Genomic DNA, 22,403 nt, shown 5'->3' with positions numbered 1-22,403 from the left:
GCAACCTAACTTGCTTGTGTCTGTGTTGACCAATCGCGGCTCACTACAGTCCGGTCTGACGGGCTCTCTGAACCAATAGTTTTCCACTTCTCGGATCACTGAACAACGAGATACAACTGACCTCTTCAGAGTGGGCAAAGGTGCGGCGGAGGGGGGATTGGGAGAACTATCAACCAATCGTCCGTTAACATTGCTCTGAGCGAAGTGTCCGTGTTCCAATGGATGTTTCAGATAGCGGATTGGGCCTTTCCTGGCCCAATCGAAGGTGACAGAGATGAGGGAAGAGTCAGACAGGGGTGGGACAGGGGCGGGGAGAACAGGAGGAAGAGTGCATTTTGTTTATGGGCGGCAACCTCACGAGGGGCGTCCCATTCTTATTGGCTCACTGAAGGCAAGAGTGACATGAGAGCAGCCCAATAGCGGGGAAAGATAGAAGGTTCGCGGCGTGAGGCGCCCAATGTGGGCCTTCTGCCGAAGAAGTAGGGGCGGGGGGAAGTTTAGGAGTTGAGGAAAGAAGATTAAAGAGCGCGAGGAGGTAACGCCAAAAACTCTAATTTGTTGTGGGGCGGGCGGGAGGGAGGAGTGTGTGCGTGCGGAGGGGGTGAGGCGTCTGCGAGGCGCTGGGAGTTGGGGGCGGCGGGACGGGAGGGAGGGGAGCGGGGTGGGGTTGGGGGAGCGAGTTGCAGAGCGGCGAGCCCGCGGGCCGTCGGCCGGCCGAGCGCGCGCCCCTGCGCCCCGCCCCGCTCGCGCCCCCTCCCCCGGGCCCCCCTCCTTGCGGCCGGCGGTTGCCTCGCCCGACCCGGCGGGGAGGGGGGAAGCGCGGGAGGGTCCCCGGGTGCCGGGAGCGGGCGGGGCGTCCCGCAGCTGGAAACGTCTCTTCTGCCTTCTTCTCTCTACTCCCTGCGCCTGGAGCTGCTGCTTCCAAGAAGAGGAGCTGAGGGGGACTAGCCGGGGCTCAGGAGCTGCTAGAGGCGCCCGCTTGTCTTCTGCCCCCTCCCTCCTCGCCCTCCCCCGCTTGCCGTGGCTCTCGCGGTCTCTGGAGCGTCTTCAGAGAACTGGGGGACGGGAGGTGTCCTGGCCCCAGAGCCGCTGGACGCCTCTCCAGACGCCGGAGCTACCGGCCCCCGCCTGCTTCGCTTCTACGACTAGAGAGGAGAGAGGGCTTGGGAAAGGAAGACGCACCTTTCCTTCTTTCTCTTCTCCTTTGGGTCACTTTGGAAACAGTAAAAAATGCTAACGCTGTTTGATACCTGAGGTAAAACGGTTGGAAGGTTTTTGCAAGTTTAAAAGAAACACGGTCTTGTACAGTGTTCAGTGCATTCCCTCGTGTGTGGCTTTCAGGTCCTCCCCCCGCCCCTCCCCCAGCTGTTATCCTTTTTAAGGATGCTGAAGAGGCAGGAGGCAGGGATTTTCTAAAAGTTCTATTGATAAACACACTTGCACAAACATATGCTAGGCACACACACAAACTATAAACATTAGCGAAAAACACAATATGGCGTACAGCTACACTACCTAGCGCGGTAATCCGCTGATCTCTTACTACAAACCGGGTTGAGTGAGGTCAGTACCAGGATGACAGCTCTCCAATAAAAATCTCAATGAAACAGGAAGCAGTTTGGAAGTTTGTGGGTGTAGGACTGTGCTCAGAAGTAGCATTGGCCCCAAGCTAAGTTCAATGTGTTACCTTTGTAGGCATGTGAAAATTGTCTTCTCGCTTTTTACCGTTAAAAATACCAAAATGTTGCTGTAGTCGAGTACGTGTAAATTTCAGCTAATAAAATTATTGGAGGACACTCATTCACCCAATGTTTTCAAGTTGTAACTTGTTGATACTGGAAGTTTTAAGACACAGCATTTTGTAAATAAATTCTATAGCTGTAAACACTAAATTTAAATGATAATCAGTCATCATCAAATTCTTAAATGGTTTGTTTTCATTTTTTTTTCTTGCTCCTAATCCAAAAACCTCTTTGCTATCTTGTAGGAATAGCAAATAGATAGACTCCCCTCCCCCCCCCAAATACCTCCCCTGATCTGCATATCGTTTGCCCTCCCTGTTCCTGGATTCCACCTTCCTGGATTCAATCAACTGCAGATCAAAAATATTCGGGGCTGGAGGTGGAATAGATGGTTGTATATGTATAGGATATGTATGGACCTTCTTTCTTGTCTCATCCCCTAAACAATACAATATAACAACTATTTATTAGCATTTACATTTTATTACGTGTTACAAGTCTGAAGTCCCCACCCCCTGGGGGCCCTGATCAGGACTGGGCTGTGGCCTGTCAGGGACTGGGGTGCAGAGCTCCACGTTCCCCATTCCCCAAACCATGGAAAAATTGTCTTCCATGAAACAGGTTCTTGGTGCCAAAAAGATTGGGGACCATTGTATAAGTAATTTGGAGATGATTTAAAGTATATGGGAGATGTTTGTAGGTTATAAGGGACACTTGAGCATCCATGGATTTTGGTATCCTATGAGAGTCCTGAAATCAATCTCCCGTGGATACCAAAAGACAACTATAAGTTTGACCAGTCAAGATTTGGCTACTTTATTCATTTTTTAAATTAAAACTAGGTGTGTTTAATTTCTAGGAAAAGAAAAATTTTTTACATTGATGTTTGTGTCTGCTCTTTGTCATTCTTAATCAGAATGTATCAAAGTTGATGCACACATAGTGCATGGTGATATACCCCTGTGCCATTTTTCCTATTGTTTTTCCCCAAGAAAGCTTTTGGAATTGTCCTTGAGGAATTGATGATTTTACTCACTGTTCAGTGCTCAAGGTTTAATTACCAAGGTTGGGGCTATGATTTCTATTGGGCTCAATTTTGGAGAGCCTTAGGCTTGAGAATATATGGTATTGAGGTACACAGGTGAGAAAAAAAAGGAAAGTGAGTTTTTCTAGAATTGTATTAGCTGCTCAGTGAGTTGGGCAATTGGTTATTTTCGGTTTTGTGATTTCAGATATTATAGACCAGTGGAACACACCAAAGGTCAGGGTACAAGTTTACTGTTTACCAGCCTCCAAAGCAGTGTGCTTTTTCTTGGTGAGGTCCTAATTTTAACAGGCTAAAGAAAGAAGTCTAAGACTAAAAAATATCAAATTTTATCCATTTCCAGGAAGAAGTTTTTGTTTACCCATCTAGACCAATGTTTTAAGATTACTATTAAACCAAGAAGATAAACATATAGGTCATGGGTACTTTGACAAGTTACTGAGAGACATGTGAGATTAAAGAGAATACTAGAGGAAAGAGAAAATTTCTTGTAAGAGTTCTAATTGGGGAAGGGGATGTTTAGAACTAATAATTGATGTGATGCCAGTTTCCTATGTAGTTAAGTCGGGAAGTTTTTGAGACCCACAAATATCCAAGTCCTCTTGCTGTCAGATTAATAAGAATTTGGTTACTTGATATAGGAAGAAAGTCTCAGGAAAAGACCATTTTAAATGAATTATTTTAGTCTCATTAGTGAAAATCTTCAGAAGACTTTCTAGACAAATTGGACTTTCTAGGAAACAGGCTAGACTGAATAATTAGGTCATTTTAGAAAAGTAATAAAAGCTACAACTAAATTCCTGTAAAGGATCTGTAATTTATAAATAAATTACAAATTATTCTGAATATCTTCAGAATAAGTAATGTGGAGAGACTTCCTTAAAACATTTGAAATACATAGCGGAGCTTGATGGGCTCTGCTTTGTTTTCTGAAATAATCATACTTTTCTGAAATGGATAGTTAAATTCATCAAATTGTTCTAGACCCTGTTCTAGACACTTGGGATGTAACAATGAACAAGAGAGAAAATTGCCTGCCCTTGTGGAGCTTACATTGTAATGTCATATACACTTTGTGTACTTCAGATTGCTAGGAAAGGATAATTTTGGATGAAACTTTAAAACCTAGCTGCTTTCTTGTTTTAGAAACTACAGTTTGAAAGTGCTTACAGAATGTTGAGCAGGAGGAAGGTGTTTACCAATTGCCGATGATAGGAAACGAAGAGCTTAGTTTATTTCTTATTTGTGCTTTTGCTGTCATGAAACGTTCTCCGTATATTTCAGTAGGTCTTTCTGACAGAGGTTTTATTTTTTTTCATAGTTTTAAGCATGTGTTTGAAATAAAATGTTGCTTTATATTTTTAAAAAATCTTGCGTCTTAAAATTCACTGCAAAATTCCTATTTACCCTGGTCTTGTTAGCAAAGTGTGGTAAAACAAAAGCTAGAGTATCTGTTAATTTTTGGTCAGGATTCGTTTTAAGAATATATTTGAAAAATGGAATATCTAAATCTTTTTCAGTTGTGGGATTTTTTTTGGGGGGGGTTGTTTGTTTTTTGAGACAGGGTCTCACTACACTGAATGATCCTCCCTCCCACTTGGGCCTCCTATAGGTGGGATTACTGGTGTATATCGTCACACCTAGCTTCAGTTGTAGTTTTATCAAGGGAAGCTGAAAATTTGTTGTACTTAATTTATAGGTGACATTAAAGAAATAGAAAAAGAGAGGCTGGCAAAATGCTTTGTTATTTAAATCTTTTTTTTCAAACTCCACAAGCATTTGATTGGCACTTCTCTGCTTTAATAGACCATTTGCAATGCAAGAGGAACATTAAAGAAAATTTCAGCATTACTTTAAATCATCATTTAGTCTGTAGGTGTAAAAATCCTAGGTTTCTAACAGAAGGAAATGTGGTGCCTGGTTAAATGAGTATTTGATTTAGTTCAGAATTTGTAGCTTCAAGTAGTTGGTGTCTCACCTATCCAAAACCTAGTTCATAGTTCTTAAGTAAGTTCTGATTTTCATTATTTTCCTCTGTCATGGAGAGTTTTGCTTTGTTAGTGAAATACAAGTTCAGACTTTACTTGGGTAACTTTTTTTATATACAGTTCTCCCTCGTTTATCTCTACCATCCTATGCTGTGGATGGCTTGTTTCTCTATAACTACTTTGGATCTCTATTTGTGCTGATTTGGAGCAAATCAGCCTCTTCCAGAAAGGGTACATGTTAATGCACCTTACAGCCTTTGTGATTGCCTCTGGCTATTTGTATACAGACTTGCCAGCATCTGAAAGCTATAAATAGGAACATCTAGGAGGAAACAGACTTTATAACTAATGGAATATATTGTTTAATTGAATTTTTAAAAAGCAAAGTAGAAGAGTGGCGAATAGAATGTTAAAAACTAAGAACTTTTCCTGTGTTTTAGTAAGGATGGTTGATCAGTGTGTGTGGTATGTGCGAGTATACACTTATATATGAACAGTGTTTGAATAAAGGTATAGTTCAGTACTGGATAAATAATTCCAGTCCTGCCCTGTGGTCCTTGTCATGGAATGCATTCAAAGGCCCAGGTGATTTGTTTAACCCACTTTGTTAGTTACCAGAAGTTTCCTATGGATAACACAGAAACGCAAGCTAATGAAATTTGTGTAAATTTTGTAAAACATTTGGGCTAAAATGTTATTTTGGAAGTTTTTTTAAAAGCATGATTAATAAGCAGCCCATAAAATGAATGAAATCTGAAGTGTGGAGTTCATAGAACCCTAAATCCACACAAGATAGTTGAGTTTCAAAAAGAGGTATTCATAGGGCAGAAGATAAAATCTTGACATATGTCACATTTTTGTAGTAATAAAATAAGCATGACTAAGTTTATTAATATTCATATTTGTAAGGTAAGTCTAAGCATGTGTACAGTGCATTTTAAGTCAAAATTTGGGGTGTTATTGGCTAGACACAGTCATTTCTTTGCCAAAGATACTAGGCTGTGTGAGGGCTAACCATCTGTCAAGTGATAGAGACAAAGAGAGGTTTTAATATACTAGTCTACAATTTCCAAACTTGTTTTGAATTGTATTGTCATTTTCTTTTGGCCATCATACTCTGTGTTGAAAATGCACTGGGTCAGTACCCCACTTTGTTTTATGAACAAACTATTCAAGGTCCAGATAAGGTTATTGTCACAGCTGATGTGATCTAGAAGCAAGATAAAATATGTTTTGATTTTGCTTTCATGTAATGTAATGATCAGAAACTCACAAGTAGGCCACCCACTAGCAGTTACACAAATGGTTTCAAGCATACTTATTTTCACCCACCTATTCTGAATTTTGGGTGTCTTAATTCTTTTGCTTTATATATTCAAGTCTTATATTTCAAACCCATTCCTGAGCTGTTTGGGGAAAAAAAAAGTAGCAACAGGAATCCAGATTGCCTGTTTTAGGTACAATATGGTGTGATGTGAAATTGAAACAGCAGATTGGTGAGAAACTTTAGTTTCAAACAAATATAAACTAGTTTGTTTAGTGAAGTCATACACAAAACAGTAGTCTCTATTGACAGGGCAATGTTTTTTTTTTTCAGTAATTTCCACATCATAAGGTCACTTTGGTTCTTTGGGCCCACAATCTATTTCCAAGGTGTCATATAATAAAAAGAAGCCCTAATATTACTGATTGTAATGGTATTCTTAGATATGGCAGGCCGAGGAATTATTTTTAGCAGTGCTAATTATATCAATAAAAATAGCAATATTAATACTGTGAGTGTCAAAATCCATTCTTGACAGTATGAGGTAAACAGAACTATAGTCAAACAAAGCAGCCAGCCTGTCTTTACTGTCAGCTCATGAATATGCACTTTAGGAAAAAAATATACACAGTTTAGAGAGTTGGGTTTATTGGTTTAATCTCTCTTCAATTACTTTTGACTTTTTTTAAAGGTGTTCTTTATTTCTAATTGAACACAATATTAAAAAGATTTGGATTTTTAATTTTGAGAGTCTTGGTACCCATTGTCTTTTTGTCATTATTAAGTTTCTAGAAATTTACTTATTTATACTTAAGTGTTTTATAAATTATCAGAAATTCATATTATGTATATCTTTGTTTTTGGAACACATTACAATTGCAAAAGGAAATTAGAAGAAGAACCTCTAACAATTTATAAAACAAAAACTATCATCACACACACAGACACACGCTCACACTCTCGCATACTCTCAGTAAATCTCTGGCTCCCATTAGACATAAGAAAATGGCCTTTTCTATGGTTTTGATTTAAGAGAAAGCATAAATTTTCTTTGTAGTTTTCATTACTTCTAATCAGCTTTTATAATTTTATGGTATTTCAAACTTACTGTCCTAGGAATATAAAATCAAGTAAGTAGGAGTCATTAAATCCGAAGGTTTTTAACTTGAGGGAATAACATCTACCTTTTCAATCTCACATATATTAAATATAACTCTTTTTGCACATTGTCAGACATCTTGGATACAGAGTTAGTAGACGTGGTTCTAGGTCTATTGCTACCACTGACTAGTTATATGATCTTGAGCATGTCACATAATCTGTGTGGATCTTTACCTTAGCTTTTTTGTCTTCAGGATAATTTTCAGTCCTGATAATGTGAGTGTGTTTCCTTTGACACTTGAGGTATTATTTTAGGTTTAGATGGTGTTAGTGGAAGTAGTGTTGAGGGCACCAAGAAAGAGTATATGTAAAATATTTGACTTTGCTTTTTACTTCTAATCCTTGATAAAAGTTTCATTTAAATGATACTTACTTTCAAACACAGCACACTACTATAAGTGTAGATGGATAATATTAAGTACTTATAATCTTCCATAGTTTTGTTAAATATAATAAATTTACTAGTTTGCATAAGTTTTTGCCAACTTAACTCAGAAAGCTATATTGGCAATAGAATTTGTAAATTGGATACTTTGCATTTCATCCAGCATAAAGTTATTTAACTGAGGAAAGAAGGTAGTAAAAGACTATATTAACTCACACTCATTTTCTAATTCTATAAAATATATAGATAAATAGATACATTTTTTCAAAGACTAAAGGTAAATTTGGTTTTTGTATTTTTCTTCTCTAAGGAAAAAAATAGAAATACTTTGGGTAATCAGGATCCATCTCCCTATAGATCTTATAAAATTGGTAATTTTTAACTACTGCATCTGTTTTTTATTTCTACATTATGCATGTCCAAGGATAGATTTACATAGGAATGATGATATGGTAGGCAACGAAATCTGACTGTTTATTTTGATGTAGGATAGTGGAAAGAATCTGTGAATCTGTGTTAGGAAAGACTTTGCAAATACTGCCATGTCATATGTAGAAAGAAATTTGTGTGTACCTACTGATAGATCTTTAATGGTAACTAACTGCACAGTTTTCATTTAAAGTTTCATTTAGTTTCTTTGTAATTGACTCACATTCCTTTTGCTAGTAATGAGTAGTAGTTAGAGGCTCAAGGCTATCAAACAGTACCTATTCACAAAAGGAAACAGTAATCTGTAGGAAGCTAGATAGCCCTGAATCCTCCTTTTTCCCTATACACACCCACAGCTCTGAATGTTCCTAGAACTGATCATGTAACATTTTATAGATCATCTCATAGAGAAATTGTACAGTAAACTCTCTAATATATTAAGTAACGCTAAGCTATTCTATCTTATCAAATGTCTAGCTAACTGGGAGAAATTGCAAGAAAAATTTTAGATCAATCATTGGGCACCAAAGATGGTATGAGTGCTTCAAGGCATGAAAATAAAGTAAAAAATATTCTAAATGTGCTTAAGGAAAGCTGATTTCAGAGTGTTAACTGAAACTCAACACACATATTGAGGAATTATTGTAATCTTTAGTAAAGACATTGGTGCCCAAAAGACTAGCAGAATTATTAATGGGAAACACAGAGAAAAGAAAATTAAATTATTTCTATCCTTATACTGAACTATAATATTAATAACAACAATAGTAGCCAACATTTATTGAGAGCTTACTCCGTACCAGACATTGGTAATATTTGTGTCTTTTACAGTTAATTCCACAATCCTATGAGACAGTTACCTTTATTATCCCAATTTTAAAGATAAGGCTCAGAAAGGGTAAGGATCTTGTACACAGTCACACAGCTAGCATATAACAGATAAGAATTCAAACACAAGTCTAACTCTAGAGAATGTAAGCTTTTAATCACTATTCCATTCAGACCTCTATTGGGAACTTTTTCACTTAGTATTTGCCCAGATTAGTACTGGTAACTTTATTTCAAGAAAAGCTAATAGCTTTGGAGAAGGTTCTAGAGAAGGGCACAAGGTAAAAAGTTGAGAGAGGAATGGTTGCTATGGTAGAGTTTTAAACATTTAACTCTTTGGTCTAGAATTACAAATACTGGAGGGAAATTTTTCTAACATGAAACGGACTGCTGCCTGATTTAGTTCCATGGAGAAAATGGAGCTGGATACCGTGTTAAAACAGGCTGTGGAAATCATGAGTAGTAGCAGGTCAAAGGAAGCATTAGATACTGGCAGTACTTGGAAGCTAGAGATAAAAAAGGAAAGCTAATCAAACCAGACTGAGTAATCAAGAACTAGAGATCATATAGGAATAAGGCAGAGGCAGAACAGAAGCAATATATGTAAACTGGTAGATCCTACTAACTTTCGAAGGCCATTATGTTTATTGTTTATGGCTTTTTGTTCATTTCAGAAACTAATAGCTGGCTTAAATATTGACCACCTAAATTTTGGGATACAAAGACTGCTATGCTTTTGGCACAAAAACATTATCATCAATACTGAATTAGACAGTAAGTTTAGGTGCATTACAATGCAATTTAGCGCAATAACTTATGTAGTAAACCATTTACTGAGTGCTTACTGTGTGCCACCCAATTCTGAAATTACTGTTTCTAGAAGCATTTATAATATAAATTGCTATTTGCTGTTCACTTTTCAAAAACAAGAAAACACCTATTAGCTTTCCTGAAGATTTGATGAATATGAGGGATGAAATAATTTAAACTTTAATTACATTATGTTCATTATATAATTTAGCCTTTGATCCCTTCTTCCCCATATTCATGGAGTTTGAAACCAGGCTCTAACTGGTATAAAGTTGGATATAGTCTAGACTTCTTAGGTAACTTCAAATTTTCTTTGATTTGAAAAAAAGGTTCAATTTTATTTGATACTGTAGGTGCATTTCTTTCAGAGTGGTACTCTCAAATGATCAGCTCAGGTAAAGGTAGTGTTCACCCATGACTTAAGGTAATATTTAGGATACCTAGAATGAGTGAATAAAAAGGAATTATAGTAACTTTTAAAGTGAATTTTTATTTTAAATAATTTAAATGACTTTGAACCAAGTACAAACAGATATGTATGCCATGTATACATACATACTAATATACCCTTTGTCTACAAGGTACTAAAACCTTCAAAAGTTTTCAAGAGATAATATTCACTGTTGAGCTATATTACATATATGAGTTGTATCATCTGGAGTCAGAGAAAAATGAAAGTGCTGTATATACCATCTCTTAAGTGTCTTTTCCTTATGATGGTATCTGTGATCTTTTCTTCAGACATTTATTTTAGTGCATTGGGAAATAATAGTGTAGTAATCATTTTGTATGCTTCAAATGGATACATCACTGAAAAAATATTGTGAAATTAGAAAAACTATCAACATTCAGTTAGTGCATGGCACCTTTCCCCTTTAGGTTCATTGTCAGTGGTACTCTCTACTTCTTTTGATATCCTGTGGCACCTTGTCTTCTTAATAGCTGTGCTGTTTGTATCTCACTGTCCCTTATGTATTTGACACTCAGGGAAGTACCTTTGAAAACTCATGTTTTAGTAACCTTTCTTGTTCTGGAAAAGGATTGAGAACAAGGCAATACTATGTTGAAGGGGTGATTTGAGTTGAAAAGCAGCATGGGAAAAAATGAACAGGATTCCAGGTCCTTCTGATTCAGATATTCTACATTACAGTCTCAGCATTTATTATTAAGTGAATTACCAAAGTGTATAAGAGCCAGAAATAAATGGTGGTGGTTTGTGCATTTGGGTTATACATAACTTGTTTCTATTTATTATATGTTTAATGATGAGTTTTATTATGCAAAGATGGGTGTATCTGGTGTAAAGTGAATTTGATTCAGTTTGGTGTTTGATACACAGTTTAACTCATGACTCAAATTCTTTGACATTCATCATTCAGGAAAGGTAACATCTAGAATTATACTACACTTAACTGCAGTTCCTTAAGAACAGGTCCCATGCTTTATTCATCTTTACAACCTTAGTACTTAGCACAGTATCTGGCACACAGGAGGGATTTAATAAATGTTTGTGGATCAGGTTTTGTATTTATCCTAGGAAGATTAATTTTTGCTTACCAGGCTATCCATTCACTTGTTTTCTACTACCTCTGGTTCAAATTTAGTGTTGTTAAAATTGTTGTAACCTATTATATGCTTTCTCTGTACTTTTCCAAGTCCCAAACATTTTTACACATGCTTATAATTTTTTATCCTTTTAAGTACTTAATGAAATCCTGTCATGGAAGAAGTTCCAATAAAAAATTATATTTAATGTGATTCAGAAAAGGAATATATCAGATATCACCTATCAGTGGTAAAGCAAATCTACTAAAATCAATTCAGGATATTGTGTTGAATAGAGTACACAGAATTACATTACCTACTGATTCAAGGATGACACCCAAATTTCATATCCTATGTGATTCTTATCTGGATAGTAGGACAAACAAACCACAGTATTTTTTGCTCTTCAGAGATAACAATTGAGATTTTGAACATTTTATATGAACTTTCTAATCCTTAAAAAAATGCTCATACAATTTCACACAATTAAAAAATAGTTTTAGCTTATTTACCTTATTATCGGAGTTATTTGGAAGTCTAGTCTGATTAAACATTTTAATATTAGTGATATATCCTTAGCTTTTCTAGAAAGCAAAATAATTGGTCTGTGAACATGTGGACATATGGAGGGAATGTCATGTAAACCACATGTAGGATATGTGCAAATCCTGTATAACAGCTGATAGGCTTTTTCATATTTATAAGGCTTGCTAGTAGACACTGGGAAATTTACCTGATTGGTCAAAGTCATAATTTGTCTTTCTAGTAACTGAAACTACAGCAAATTGATTTGAAGTTGTTTTCAAAGCAAAAGATAATTATGTCCTGGAATAATTAAAACTGAGATTGTGTTATGGCTTGCTTAAAGTGATAAATAGCTATAGTATATTTTGGGATTGGAATCCAAAGGCATACAGAGAATATGTTGTCATATTATATATTCAGGAATATATTTTGTGAGGGAACTGTTGATTCTTAGGAATAATTGTAATGAAGTCCAGACACACCTCAGACCCACGTACCACCCCCTACCCCCAGATTTTTTTTAAATTAATGATTTTGAAAACAAGGTACTTGTATATGACTATCTTCCCCTTCACTTGCAATTCCAAGCTGTCTGCCTTTTTCAATCAAATGGCTGCTGAGACCTGTGAACAACTGCCATGACACCTTGGGGATAGAAACACTATTTGAAACTTTTGTACCTTCAGTTGAGCATGCAACTAAAAAAAAGTGCTGGAGTCCAGGAGTGAAGATTAGAAAGCAGTAGACACTGGGAAAAAGAACTTGAGCTTCAGAGGTTTGTGAACCTCTATAGGGAAGATCAATATTTACCTATTTTAAGTATCAAGTCTCTCCAACTAGTTAAAAAGCCAAAGTACATGTGGTGTTTGTTTTTCCATTCTTGGGATACTTCACTTAGTAGAATGGGTTCCAGCTCAATCCAGGAAAATACAAGAGGTGCTATATCACCATTGTTTCATATAGCACCATATGTACTCACCAGCAAATTGGTATTAATTGACCAACACCTAAGTGGGCATATAGGAAAAACATTTATCAGGTGTTGGGCAGATGGGAAGGGGAAAAGAGGATGGGTATGTACATACATAATGAGTGCGACATGCACCGTCTGGGGGATGGTCACTCTTGAAGCTCTGTCTTGGGGGAGGGCAAGGGCAATATACATAACCTTAACATTTGTTCACACATAATATAAGGAAATACAAAAAAACTTATAATTTATAATGATTATATATTTTTTAAAAGCCAAAGTAGCTGAATGTACTGGCAGAATCTTCTCTGTCCCTTGAGGCTAAAAAGAAATAGAGGTAGGACAACAGAGATCTTCCTCCATGTGCATTGGCAGGGAACTAACAGGCTGCCTACTTTTGCGTTTTTACCAACTGTGATGCTTCTGCCATTTAGGATATTCCAGAAATTAGACTGACCTCCAGAGAGTTAACAAAAAATAACAATCCATTTAAGGAAACCTAGCAGCAAGTGAGAGAGGAAAATCAAGTAGGAAAATCAGAGTACATACCCCAGGAAATTAGTACCACTGGCAAAAGTAAATGAAACTTGAATTTAAAAAAAATTAGGAACATTTAAGGAAATTCAAATAATAACTATCAATTTTAGAAAGCAGAAATTTTACAAGCACATTTTCTAACTATAAACTAGCATAATTATAATTCTAAGTTTTTCTAAAAGGTTAAAAAGAAAGTACATATGAATTAAAATATTCAGATAACTCTTGGATAAAGAGGAAGTCACCTAGACAGCAATGAAAAAGAAAATATTTTATGGAAAATAGCTAAAAACAGTTGTCAGAGGAAAATTGATAACTTTAATTTCAGTATGACTGAAATTATGACTGTAGATATGACTGTAGATAAATCGCTCTGTGTCTCAGAATCTAAATCTTTAAAATAGTGATATTCACTTATTTTACACAATCTTTGTGACAAGTAAATTAATAAATGTAGAAGTCCTTTAAAAAACAAAATGCAAAAATGCAAAAAATGATGATAATGAAAATCTGAAGGCAATCATTTTTTATACTTAATGGACATTTTATATATATTTCAAATTGCATATTTGATAATAAGTCTTTTGACATATAAGTAATAGAACATATTTGCTGATGAAGCTATCAAAACCTCAAACAACAGGAGAATCCATGGAAGGTGTGTATACATTTAATTGATCAAAGTCTAATACGGGTCTCCAAATTATTTTTGTTTCTTTTCCTGATCAGTGAGGGAAACTTTTATTCAGGTTTATGTCCTGACAAACTCTTGTTCTGGTCTAGGGATACAAGTATTTTGTGGGAAGTCTTGGCCTTTATCACATCTTAACATAATAATAACACTGTATTGTGTTTTGACTAAATGGCCTTAGCTAAGCACAGCTTTGTAATCTGTTGTATTTCATTGGAAATTCTCTCCTTGTAACTTAGAACTGTAGTTGATAATGATTGCAGCATAACCACTTTAAACAGTAAAATCTTTATTATCTTTTATTTACCAGACAGCTAATTTGCCATTGGCTAATTTTTGGACTGTGAGAGTAAATTAGGAAATATCTACATTAGTTAGTTGGTTAAGAGCATGACTAGAAAAGATTAAAAACACTTAGACATTCATTTATTATAGAAACATAGGTATAATCTTAATATAATATTATACCTTACTATTAAAGATACCTAGATTCTGGTTTAGAGAAAATGGAATGGATAAATGTGTCTCTTTAAGTCTAAATGAATTATATTATACCTGACTCTTTTTTTTCCAATAGTATGTCCCTATTTTAAAATGTTCTGTCCTCAGTAATTTGACTTTCACTTTTTCCATCAATATCGTTGCTCTTCCGCTAGTTTAATCTCCTTCAGTTTGTCTACTGTTCTTCCAGTAATGGGCATGATGTTATAAGAAAGCTGAAAACATAGATCTTAGAAGGGACAGAAATCTTTCATTTCTTTAAATATACCTTAGGCAAGGCTAGTAATAAAAACTACCTGAATTAATTCTTTTTCAGTGTCACATATTTCATTTAATACAATCATTCTAATAAATCAACACATTTTCACTTTCTACTTGTATGTTTATCAAATATGAAATTAACAGCAATTGTGATAGATATATTTTTAAATATATTTCTTCACTCTTGCTTAACAATAGTGATGTTTCTAGAGTAATGGACTTTTTAGTATATGCTGTGTTCTTTCTTGGATGCATATGTAATTTCTAGTCATGTCCTAATTCTATTCCTTTTCTGCTCCCTTTCAAGAAAATTTCTGACTGCCAATGATCTTTCTCCTAATTGTTAGTGCTATTTTGTAGAGAACACCAAGGAAATAGAAAATTAAAGTGATCTGTTTATTCTAATCCTCAAGAAACCAAAGTAGTCTTCCTTTAAGTCTTAATATTCTTTAAGTTTCTTCTAACTCAGGAAAGAAGTGTCTTTTACTTCAAAGTAAACCCTGATTCCGGTATCTTTTATCTAGACCTGCTTCTTTTTGCAATAGACAAATAAAATCATTATTTCTTAGAACTATAATAGACTTTCCAAAGTATGGCATCTATTATCCCATTCAATGGTCAGTTCAGTCTATTTAGTTTATCCGTCAAGTCTCTGAATTTCTTGAATCACTAATGCTCAGTCTTAAACCATGATCGTGTTTTGTTTTTGTTCTGTTCAGTTCATTCTTTTTTTTAATTAAGTTTTGAGTTGACCAAATAAAAATGCTTGTTTAAACCTTACATTAAAAAGGCTTACATTTATTGTTGCCTTCTATAGTCTCAATCTTCTTAGCTTCCTAGCACTTCATATTTGGAAATGACTAGGTAATACAGATTCTGTGGGCCAGCAGCATTCATGCGGAATCACAGACATCATCCGAGACCTAATGAATCATTATAGTCATTCTCCATGTCATTCATATGTACATTAAAGTTTAAGAAGTACTGCTAAAACATTTGTCATTTAAAAAAAATTGGACTTTAGATGTACAGGATTGGTTAATCATAATATGGTTTATAGTCATTGTTCTATGCATTATCCTCTTTAATTTATTCATTTGTTATTTTATATCAAAATAAATACCTATAAACCTAAGACCCAACTAAAGAATTAGAACATTAAGAATAATTTGCTTCTATTTATATGCTCTTTTCTTACTCATACCAAATGTTCTCCCAACCAGAGATAATCACTATCCTAAAATTTATGTTTATTGTTCCATTGTTTTTTCAATAAATGAAATAATATATGTAGCTTTGCCACTTACAAATGTGACTAAATAATACATTAGCTTTTTTTTGCTCTCAACATTAAGTTACTAAGACTTACCCATGTAAGTCTAACTTACATGCGTGTAACTGTTTAATTTATAGAGTTCATTTTCACTTATATGTAATATTTGCAACTATACCACACTATAAGTTAGCCTTTATCCTGCTAATGGACATTTGAATTGCTTTCCTATTTTTGCAGCTATAAATAGTGCTGATATAAACATTCTAGCGCATGTCTCTTGGTGGTGTTTGCAAAATATTCTCTTGGGTATATGTTAAGATTGGTATACAAATGCTCAACTTTACAAGAGATTATCCAGTTATTTTTCTAAAATGGTATTACTCATTTATACTCCCACCAACAATGTATAAAATATCCCTGCTGATCCATGTTCTCTTTAACACAAGGTATTATCAGATTTCTTAATTTTGCCAACTGATTAGATTAAAAAATCTCATTGTGGTCTTGATTTGAATTTTCTTGCTTACCAATGAGTTTGTGAACATGTGTATGTGTTTTCTTTTTTCTTCTGTGAAGGGGTTATGTCTTTTTTCTTTTAACTTTTTATGGTTATTTTCTATTGTTTCTCATGAGTTCTTTATATATTCTAGATACTAATTCTATCTGTTCTCCTCATTTGTAGCTTGTCTTTTCACTCCCTTTAAGATACTCTGATAAACAGAAACATCTTAATTTTTATGTGCTAATACTTATTTTCTTTTATGGTTAGTGCTTTTTCCATCTTCTTTTAACAACTCATTCTCTGAAGTTGATTTTTTGATATTATGTAGAGATAAAACTTTAAATTGTTTTCTAAAGGGAAATACAATTTTTCAGATATTTTATTGTATGTTCTTGTCTTTTCTCAGTGATTTCCATGCCATCTCTTGTATAGTCAGAGTCTATGTATTTGAGGGTCTGTCTGTAGGCTCTTTTCTGTGCTATTGGTTGATTTGACTATCCCTCTATCAGTGAAACATTTTGTTAATTAGTAGAGCTTCATAATAAGTTCTTATGTGTGATAGGGCAAGCCTTCCACACCTACAATTCATCTTTTGAATTTTGTCTTTTTCTTAAATGTTTGTCTTTATTCCCCCCAACAAACTAAATTGAAATTTAGAAGCTACATGCTTCATTCTTTATTTATACAACCTAGTTATCAGTACATATTTGTAAAATATCTTCAAGTTTTTTTTTATAGCATTCTAGATATTGTTAAATTATGTCAGAGTAAATGTTAGAGAGAAAGAAGTTTGTCTGGGATGAGACAGAAATAGGTACCCACAAAAATATTAAGAAGTGATAGCAAAGAGCTGATGTATAACAAGATTCCTAATGGTTCTTCTCTGTACTGACCAGATATCTTAGGGGAATGCAAATCGGAGAAAGTAGAAGACAGTACTTTTACTGATCTGGAGTGGATGCCAGGGAAAGGTGTACCATAGCATGGCACCCAGAACTAGCCTATGAGAGATCATTTGGAAAGGAGCAATAGCTAGAACTTTATGGAAAATCATGCATGTTTTTCACAGCGATTGGAGTTTTGAGATAAATTACTAGGTTGTGATTTTTTGATTAGTATATGTTTGCCTCAAGAGTGGGTGTTTGACACTGGAAGTTAGTGTGTAGAGAAGGCAGAACTTGGAGGGGTAAATAGTAGTTGGTAAGTGATCTGTAGACTTATGGAAAGGTGATTGTCAGTAGGGGATGAGGATCAGTGGACACTGAAGTGCTTAAAATGGGTAATTTGTAATGGATAGAAACATATTAATCATAATGTGTAGCCATTTTAAGAATATGTGGTCAGAAAGATGAAGAATAGATTCAATATGTAAAAAGTCTTTATAGACAAATGTTCATTAGAAAAGCAGAAGCTTAGACTTTGTGGAAAAGCAGGACAAATAAAGGCACTGTAGGGCTGTGATACCTTTTGACTAAAATAAAATCTATAGAGAACTGGAGATTTCCTCAGAAATGTGGGACTGTACAGAGACATAATTTGGCTTGAATTACAAGAAACGTTGGAAGAAATATTTTTGATTGAGGAAAGTTTTTAAAATTTAAGTGAGAATGGGGAACAAGAGACAGCCATGTGTTGACATTTTGCTAAGGAAGACAAAAGAGAGAATTAGACAGTTTCTGTCCATTGGGCTTGCAATTGAAAGTCAGTAGGGAGGGCCCAAATAAGAGAAAAAGAACATGTTTGTTGATATTTAGATTCATGCTTTAACAGTTCACTTGAGCCTCACAAGTTGTTATTTCAGTTTTAAACTCCCTTGCCCCTATTAGAAATGCATCTCTCATCTCTACCTGCCAATTTTTGCCTTGTGTTTTATGACAGAAATTGGGACAGTTCAGCATGACATTCTTCCCATTTTCTTCTGAATCAAGACATTTTGAATATCCTTGTATTTGCTGCATAGACAGCTTCTAATAATCTCTGCTTTCAGTATTTATTCTAGAAACTGATATATGATTCTAAATGCTCAGAAGAAACCTCCAAGGTTGAGAAATATTTAGTTTTATCAATATTACAACAAAAAAAAAGACCACTGAACTTGACAAAAGTCACTTTATATTCTAATTTAAAATCTAAAAATTTTAAATTATTTTGTACAATTAATCTCTTTCTGTTTTCTGGGGGAAGAAAGCTAATATTTATCAAGTGCTCATTATGTATAGATACTGTACTCAAGAATTAATAAATTCACTGTGCTTTCACTAGTACCTTGTGCTTTGTATGTTCACAACAAATGTCTCTTATTATCAATCTAATAAAAAAATTCTGTGATTTAGCTATTCTTATTCTCATTTTATAGATGAACTATATAAGACTCATGAATAAGTAAGTTGCTTAAGTATACACAGTCTATAAATATTTTTCACACCTGAGTCTAAGGCCCATATTGTGGAATAGTGGCCTCAAAAGTAGAGTTCATGCACTCTACGAAGTATATGCATGATGACGTATTAGTGTTTGAAAAGATACCAAAAATTTTTTGTGTATTTTTTATTTAAAAACCCTAAGTTAAAGTTTACTAATATTTAATATGCAGATGAATGCTGGCAATGGCAAAATATTATTTATATGCCTTATACAGAGCATCCTGAAATGAAGGTGGGAAATCATTTGCTTTAAGAGTTGGAAGTACTCAATTTTATCTGTGCCTTGTTATGAGGAGTCGCAGATTACATTATCTAGTTTTAACTAAACTAACTCTTACAAAACAGACAACTGACTGAGAAAGCAAACATAAAGATAATAATACTAATAATCCAACCCATTTAAAAAAGAACATCTCTAAGACATATTGCGGACACTTTGTCAGCTACTTTATAAAGTAAAAAGGATGATTTAGTCATATTTGACAATAGGTCAACTAAAATAATTATCAAGAAGTCTGTTTGAAATGTGAATTTGTATTCACTGTCATTACAAAGTAATCTTAGCCTAGTGTATGGTGTGCCTTGAGGTATTTTCTAATGATGATAGAAGACTATCTCATTGATAAGGCATTCAAATCTAGCTATCCAGTCTGGGTGAGGTGGCTCACACCTGTAATCGTAGTGCTTTGGGAGGCCGAGGCAGAAGGCTTGTTTGAGGCCAGGAGTTTGAATCCAGCCTGGGCAACGTAGCGAGACCCTGTCTCTACAGAAAATTAAAAAATGAACTGGGCGTGTTGTTATGCACCTGTATTCCTAGCTACTTGGGAGACTAAGATGGGAGGATCACTTGAATCCAGGAGTTTGAGTCTCACCTGGGCAAGGTAGCAAGACCCTATCTTAAATAAATAAAATCTAACTATCTAGAACACAAAACAAGCAATTTCTAATGTCACATGATACTCAGTCTAGACTTTATAAAGTCACTAAGTGACTGTTTAGAAGACTTTTGGGGATTTTTAAAAACTTACTAAAAGATAAACATACCAGCAAAAAACACTGTTCTCTCAAGAGCAAAAATAGCTGAAATAATGTATGATAAATAATATGGCAATAAACCATATCACATTTGTCATAGAACATGTATAGAAAATACTGCTAAAGATTTGAAAAAAGTATTTGAACAAATTATGCAGTATGGAAAGTTTACTATATAGGTAAATGAAAGTACTAATATTGCTAACATCTTAGCCAGTGGTATTTGCTAAGTTTGATTTTAGTAATTGAAGAACTATATTTGTACAAATCACTAAAAGAATTACTGGAGAAGATACCTGTTAAGCAGCAGAATACTCACCTAGTAAGAAAATGCATTCTGGAAAATCTATGTTAACCATATGAACATAGTTTTAGAATGTTGGAGTGGTTGGTGTGACTAGAAAATAGGTTGCTGGGTCAGGTTCCAGAACTATTACTACACATGAAATTTATTTACTCATTACTTATAGTTAAGATATTTTAGCAAATAAGTTGAAGTCAAAAGTATACACAAGTGCTGTAAGATGTCATTAATGTGGTTAATTTTTTTTTTAATTAAAGCTTTGAAATGTAGAAAATACATTACCAAATATGGAAGAATTTTAAAATTTTAGTGGAATCTTTATAATATTTTGTAATAAGATTAGTAAAGCAATGAATACCATTTGTACCAGTTGAGGTTCTCTGGTTATCCAGTGGTAGAATATTGAGAAGCAATATCAAATTTATAGCAGTTATGCATTTTTATTTTACAGAATAACATGGGTTCTAATTTTGCTCGCTTTTGCTGTTATGACAGGTGACTGTCACTACTGTGCTCTCTAACATATATTTTTAGAAAAATATATTTTATCTGCCTTTAAAGTAATGGTACTAATAATGAGTGAGAAGGCAACTGCTTTTTGAAAGACCCCTGGTATGGAGAGAACATTTCATATTGAATGTTTGTAATTATTTTCATTATAATGTCATTTCATTGCCAAAACCAATGTAATTGTAAAACTAGTTTCTGTATACATTAAAAACTGTACAAAAACTGTATCTGCATTTTTTTAAAAAAAAACTTGCAACACAATTTTATAAATTGTTTTAAAATCTTCCAAATGCAATCTTTAAATAGGTTGTAAATTTTTTTGTTAAAAAAATAAAATGCTACATACACCTTACTTTTTAAGAATGACTTATTGACATCTGGGAAGATGAAAATTTATTAGCCAAATTTCAACAAAATCTCTTACATAATGAGTGGTCGGGATTGAAAATTAAGTATTGTGATTTAGTAAGTACAGCCAATGATATTCTTCTTCCATTTGGATCTACTATTTGGTGAGGCTTTCTCTCTTACCCACCATGACAGCCATTACAGCTAAGTATCACAGTAACCTGAACATAGTACCATATTTTCAAATGACTGTTTTAGGGAATATAAAACCAAAAAAGATACAAAGATTAACATATATTTAATCAGATTTCTCTGTTTTTTTTTTCTAGTGAGAGCAAACATGTTTTTAAATGTTTAATAAGTAGAACAAAACATTCAAAATGTTTATTTCTTGTTTAATTCATCCTTTAAAATGCCTACCACTGCATATTCTATAACATATATAATATAGTATATGTATATTATAAATAATTGTGTATATATTGGAGTGTGGACTTACATTAATCAATCCTTAGTCAGACAAACAGAAATGACTCAAAACAGAGGGACTCTAATCCAGGGAATTGGTAACTAAAGTGTGGAAAGTCTGGTGGAACAAAAAGAAGGTGGCGGTGTTATTTAGCAGTGAGTGCTTGCAGAAAGCAAGGGAAAGTTTTGTTATCCAGAGCCTACAAGCACTGTGCTGCTGAGGCAGTTGGAATGCTGCTGAGGGGGCTGCTGCTGCTGCTGCTGCTGCTGTTGCTGCTGCTACTGCTGCTGAAATCACCACTGTCACTGCTTTGCAGGAAGCCAGTCACCTACAGTCCTTCTGACACTGCAAGAACCAAGGAGTCTGTAGTTCCACTGATGCCGTTGTATTTGCTAATGCTGCTAGAGTTTCCAGTCATCTGTGGCTGCTGCTCTTCTACACTTGCAATACTATTGCTGCAATCAGCAGTCCAGAGAGCCAGATCTCAAGAGCTCTGTGCTGCAGAAGCTGCTGGAGCACCATTGCTGAGATTGTTAATGCCAAAAGCAGGAGGGGGAAAAAAATCTTTCTTTGGTCTAATTCCAATGCTTCCCATTCTGGCAAAACAGTCTGGAAAATGCAGTCTTCAAGTTCCACCAAAGTTCTCTTCCACAGAAGATAGCGTGGAAAGGAAATTCACTCATCATTTATAGGCAAACTATTTTAGTGACTAAATTGAAGTCAAAAGTACATACAAGTGCTGTAGGATGTCATTGATGTGGTAATTTTTTAAAAAAATTAAAGCTTTAAAATGTAGCAGGGAATATCTGCAAACTGGTCTTTCAACAAGGGTCTAATTATTAAGAATATACAAG

General features: G+C 34.8%; 1 protein-coding gene across 1 annotated transcript in view; it reads left to right on the top strand.

The window, feature by feature from the left end:
• The first annotated feature begins 460 nt into the window (after positions 1-460).
• ZBTB20 (zinc finger and BTB domain containing 20) overlaps positions 461-22,403 on the top strand; it is a 760,184-nt gene continuing 738,241 nt past the window's right edge. The window contains exon 1 of the mRNA XM_076001586.1: positions 461-535. The gene's annotated coding sequence lies outside the window, so the exon portion shown is untranslated. The remainder of the gene's footprint in view (positions 536-22,403) is intronic.

The sequence above is a fragment of the Microcebus murinus genome, chromosome 1 (genome assembly GCF_040939455.1).
Source record: "Microcebus murinus isolate Inina chromosome 1, M.murinus_Inina_mat1.0, whole genome shotgun sequence".
Classification (NCBI taxonomy): domain Eukaryota; kingdom Metazoa; phylum Chordata; class Mammalia; order Primates; family Cheirogaleidae; genus Microcebus; species Microcebus murinus.
The sequence above is the reverse complement of the archived record's forward strand: the minus strand, read 5'-3'. Positions and strand labels throughout refer to the sequence as shown.